Source organism: Drosophila eugracilis, unplaced genomic scaffold (assembly GCF_018153835.1).
Source record: "Drosophila eugracilis isolate 14026-0451.02 unplaced genomic scaffold, ASM1815383v1 contig_367, whole genome shotgun sequence".
Lineage (NCBI taxonomy): Eukaryota > Metazoa > Arthropoda > Insecta > Diptera > Drosophilidae > Drosophila > Drosophila eugracilis.
In genome coordinates, this window is record NW_024573224.1 from 3,299,329 (window position 1) to 3,305,328 (window position 6,000).

Sequence of the window (6,000 nt, forward strand, 5' to 3'; positions counted from 1 at the left end):
ATAACCATCAAACGGCACCCTTAATGCCCTGATCATACTTTTAGTGCCAATAAAACCGAATTAACAGCAAACAACAAACGTTAAAACCTAAAGCAGAGCCTTTAAAAATGTCACCAAATTATATGGCTAACGAAGCCACTCGGACTTCTGCTGCCGCTGCTGCTGTTGCTGCCAATTTTGTGGGTTAACGAACTGGCCGCTTGGCGTTAATTAATGAATGCATAAAATTGCCCACCAAACAAGCCGAAAACATATTCACATCATTGCCCACATTGATAAGGGTCACAAATTAAATGACCCGTCCAAAGGTTGAGAGAAAAAAGTGGTACAAAAAAGGGCTAAGTTTTGGCTTTAATAAGTGCAAAGGGAAATAGTTTTTTATGAGATAACTTTAGAGTTAGTTTCAATAAGTTATTACCAAGATATGTTTAACGATGTCTATAATAATCATTATGTTTTTATGCCCACAGAAGGGATACTTAAAAGAACATAAATCATAAATCTTCGTTAAAAATCTGTTTAAATTTTAAACATTTTTCTCTTTTAGTTTTCAAATATTTCTCTGAGTGCTGAGGCTGCGGGAGATACCCAAAAAAAATTTAGCGAGACGTAAAGCAAGTGTTGTCGCCTGCCTCGCGCCGATTCAGATGCTAATCGCGTGAAATTTATCAAAACGGAGTATATTTGCATACATTTCAATCCAAACCGATCCGATCCGATCCGTTTGTGCCAGCCGTTTATGCTGTCCGCCCGAGTGATTCGTTTTGCCAAACCGAATTGAGTTTTTCAATTTAAATAAAATGCGATTGAGATAAATTAGATAGCCAGCCGGAGGTGAAGCGATTTTCGTTCTCTCTTTGTTTGGGGCGGCGGCGTGAAAGCTTCTTCTCAAACGCCTGAATGGTGCTGACGAACATACATATTTTAGCCAAATTCAAAAGCCTTTCATTTCTAGACCGCTTTGCCAATGTTTTGTCAGAATGTCTGAAGAATTGGGCGCAAACGCTTGCGGACAATTGCAAAGCTAAAAGGCTTATGGGCTTATAGACCCCATGGAGTTCTCAAGCTCCATGGAAACCATGGAAAGCGGCCTTAGCTTTCGCCCATCGCTTGGCTGAAGGTCGAATTTCTTTTGTGGCCAAGCCATGGAGAATGATCAAATGATCGAGCGATCAAAGTGGTGAAGAACATTTTTGCCTTGGCAATATCTTGGGGCAATTGTCCGGCCAGAACCAAAGAATTTCAAACAAATGGCGTTAGAATTTTATGATTTAGTGCACTCCAATTAGCAAAACGTTTTCGCAATTAAATCGCGATAACGGTTTGCCGCGTTTTTGCCGATTAATCAGACCAACTTGCAGATTGATTTGGATCAATATAGGCGGCAGAAAGTTAAGTATCCTAAAAGAAATTAGCTTTAGTTTGATATCTAAATGTTATTTATAATATTAAAGAATAAGATAATGCCTTAATGGTGTTAGATTAAGTTCCCAACCCATCGCAGTACCAACTTTTCTCACAAAACTCCCAAAAAACATCTCTCAAATCCAATTGCCAACCTTGTAATGAGATCTGTTGACTGATGATGATGGGTACATTCGGAAGCTGGGGTCTTGAACTGTATGGGTAAACAATATAATGTTGATTGATTAACGGACAAAATTTGCGATTCAAATTTTGCGATCGATAATTTTGCTTTTCACGCACGTCTAATGAAGGGGTGTTTGCTGTTGCCAAAAAGTTAGCCCAAAAACTTGAACAGATTAATGTTTTGGATTGTGCAACCTGCCTGCTGGCCAGGCAAAAACACGCAACGTGCCCCGGCCAGATAATCAAAGATTTTCATTAGTTATCTCTTTTTGGTCAGGAGCAATTGAACCGTTTGAGATACGGCACACATTTTCGGGGCCTGACCCATTTGCGAAGTGCACGCGAGGAATAGATGAGCCGGCTGATCGTCTGGTTGACTGGTCAGCAACAAACTCTTCAGGTCGATGGCGTCGACAAGTGTTTGGTTTGTGGGTTTTTTTTTTTTGTATGAAAACAGCGGCCAAAAGCATACATTGTTGTGGCCAAAAGCTGGTCATTCGAGTGGCGCTTAGGCGGCTTTTGGCTAGCTTTCTGTGTCAATTGTTGCCGCTCGATTTGCCCGGCGGGCGGCAGCAGGGCAGATCAGATATATTGGGTCTGGAAACTGTGAAACTGGGCAAATGAGACAATTTAAATGCAAACAATCAGACAGGCGAGTGGGGAATGGCGAAAAATCAGCAAACTCAATTAACAGGTCATCAGCAATTGGCCGACTAATTGAATCACGCTTTTGCTATTTTCATTCTGCGGTTTATCACCTCTCCCGTTCTCAGTTCTCAGCTGACACTAAGTTCCATCCATTAATTACCCACTCAGTTCGACTGGCGGATGTAGTAAGTAATCTGGTACCTTTGATCCCATCCCAGCCTCTATGAATGGGCTCCAAACGACTCTGATTCATCTGCAGCGCATCTGCTATTTATAAACATGAGTCCCAGCACTTGGCAAATCAAATCCAGTTATTTTCGTTATCTAAAGTGCAGACAGCATTCTCCGTACTCGAATCGAAGTAATTGCCCATAGGTCCGAAAGGCGGGCAACAGGTTGCTTCTAATACTTCCGCCGCATCTGGAATCCATTCCACCATTGCCTGCGGATTCCTGGCTGGCTCTGGCTGCCTTCCATTCAGATGCGGAACTGGCGGATGGCAACAGGCAAATAGCAGCATAGTTACATGGTAACCAGTCCTCACCACATTCGCTTGGCTATTTTTAGAATGTTACCTGTTGCATTTATTAAAATGGCAAATTATGCTGCCTTTGCAAGAATTCTACACTTAAGAAAATTTTCTCGATTCTGTTGTTAAGCTAAAAAATTCTTGTTTTGATGACAAGATCAAAAAGCACCCTGAAATGGAATGTCATACCCAGTTGAGTTTGTACTTTGATTCCCAGACAAATTGAATTCAAATCTGGAAAAGTACATTTTTGACCATTTTTCATAAAAAATATTAAAAATTGGTTTCCTAATTTTACCCCAGAATGACACTTTTGTTCCCATAACTAAAAATGGTCCAAGCATGGAAAGTCATATCTCGTTGAGTTTGTTTTGAAATTCCTAGTCGAACTGTGTTCACAGTTTAAAATGTTAAAATTTTGCCAATTTTTGCAAATTTCTATAATGGTAGCCCTTTTCAATAATGCGAAAACAGGTTTCTTCCAATTTTCCACCTCAAGGTGACAGTATTGTTCCCATAACTAAGCCAATAGTGGCCCAAATATGGAATGCAATACTTCGTTGAGTTTGTTTTTTAATTCCTATAAAAACTGCATTCACAGTTTAAAATGTTAAAATTTTGCCATTTTTTGCAAATTTATCGAAAATGTGAAAATTCGTTTCCACTGAAGGTGGCAGTATTGTTCCCATAACTAAGCCAATAGTAGCCCAAATATGGAATGCAATACGTCGATGAGTTCGTTTTTTAATTCCTAGTCGAACTGTGTTCACAGTTTAAAATGTGAAAATTTTGCCATTTTTCGCAAATTTTGATGATGTTACCCCTTACCGAAAATGCGAAATTCGGTTTCTCCCATTTTCCTCCTCAAGGTGACAGTGTTTTGTCCATAACTAAGCCTATAATAGCCCAAAAATGGAATGCAATACCTCTTTGGGCTTGTTTTTTAATACTCGTCTATCTTCCCAATCTGCATTCAAAATCAATAAATTTTATTTTGAACCAATTTTTGCAAATAAATGTGATTTTATGAAAAATAAAAAATTTGACCAAAAATATTTTTTTTCAATATTTTGACAGAAATGACAAGGACTTGCAGTTTATGTTTTGAAATGTAGCCAGTTTGTTACATTTTAGTAAAGTTACGTCTTAAAACCACTAAACCACTTAAACCACTTCGAAAAATGTGATTTTTTACTCAGTGTAGAACTTGCGTTCTCAGTCAAAGTCCGTGGCACTGTCTGTGCATCTGTTTACTTTTGCCACATTCTTAATGCGCTTTTGATCGCCACTCTCTGCAGGCAACTGGCTGAACGCTTATTACATCATATTGGATCCTCTTGTCCTCCGTGTCCTCGTCCTCGTCCTACGATCCGATACGTTCTGGCCAGGCCAAAACTCTGATGCAATTCGCGAAACTTGTCTTACCGGCTGGCTCAGTTGCCATTCGGCGCATTTGCCATTCGATATGCGAGCGCCACAATTGAAGGCCTCAGTGTCAATGTCACCAAGTCCACTTCCTAGACCAGATTGGGTTTTGGGTTTTGGTATGGGGTTCGCTGGGGTATCCAAGAGGTAAGAGCTATGAGCTATGAGCTGGGAGCATGAGTACCATCTTGGTCTTTTTTGCGTGTTTGTAATTTAAAGCGGCTGTGTCATTTAGTTGTTGATAAGATGTAACGCTGTTGTTGCACATAAATTAGAAACATCTCTTTACTCGGCCTGGCGTATCTGATAACCAAGAAGCTGAGCTGCTGATGCTGCTGCTGCTGCTGCTGAGAACCGGAGAATTGGAGAAGTCCAGCCAGAGAATTGCAAGCTGATAGTCGGGTATATGCTGACAGCAACAAGCTGCGAATTTGTTGAAGCGGCCATTTTGATATATGGTCTCTATTTCCTGTTTATGCTGATGAGCCTGGTTTATGGTTAATAGAACCTTTCTCTCGATTTCAAAGCCAAGAGGGAATCCCCCCACCCTACCAATCGGATCATCATCGAATGTGTTCGAAATTGTGGGAAGCCGACGACGGGAACTTTATGCATATGATTCAAATGACCCAAATTGCAGCGCAAACAGCTGCATCGATGGGCGAGTTGCAGTCAAGATGGACAGGTTGACACCCTAAAAGAAGGAGGTCTCGTATCTGTAAGGATGGATGCAAGCTACATGAAGTGATAATGATAAACCTGCCTTTATTTTTATGTTGAATATTGATATGAATTCATGGATTAAGTATGTTTTTATAGATAACTTTAGGTGCTTATTGCAAATACTAAAACTTAGCTCAGGAAGTAAAAATAATTGACTAATTTATTAGCAATATGTGATGAGCAGGTGTCCAAACTATCATTATGTGAATGTAACATTGAACTATGATAAGATTCTTTTGTAGATTTCCATAAACTAACCAAGTTAAGGTATTCTAAATTCGTCTTACCACCCAACTTAACCGTCTGCCACCTTGTTGTTGTTTGAATTTGGCAAACAAAAACCACAGGAACGGGGCGGAGGCAACCTGTTTGCCGATGAGTTTAGCACATGGCCCAAAGAGAGAAGCATATACCGGGGCCGCGGCCAAGTTCAAGCCATTGGAGTCACAGAGCCACAGCCTTTGGTTTAGCCTCAATAAAAATGCAGTAAATTCCTAGAACAAATGATTAATAAAAGACGAACAAAAAACGCATCTTTGGGCTGCACCCACTGGAAAGCTGTGAAAAAGCGCGTATAAATTTTAGAATTTTCCCGCAACAACACTTTGGTTGGTATTGGTATTGGTATTGGTGTTGCTGTTGCTGTTGCTGTTGTTATTGCATTTGGTTATGATGTTGCAGTTACTATTGCAGTTGCAGTTGCTATTTGAGTCGGTTGTTTGTTCCCGCCGTGTGTTTGTTGGAGAAATCGATTAGAACCGACCACAAACGATGGTGATTGTTGGTGTATAGCTGCTGGCTATGTTTTCCATATTGGCCCCCTGATGTTTTCCATGTGGCAAGTGTAGAATCTGCCAAGTCACTGTCCACTGTGGCGGACTTTGATGAGCTGCGTGGCCAGCGCTGCATAAAGGTGTCAATTTTAGCACGCAGCTGCCAATTCAGAGGATGGCTTTCGCTGCATCTAGCTAATTAGCAGGATGGGGGCCATAGGTATTCGCTTCCTTCTTCTAAAAAAAAAAAGGCGACGACGAATCACCATGTTTGCACATCAATCAAGTGAAATCAAATGGCAAATTTTGGCA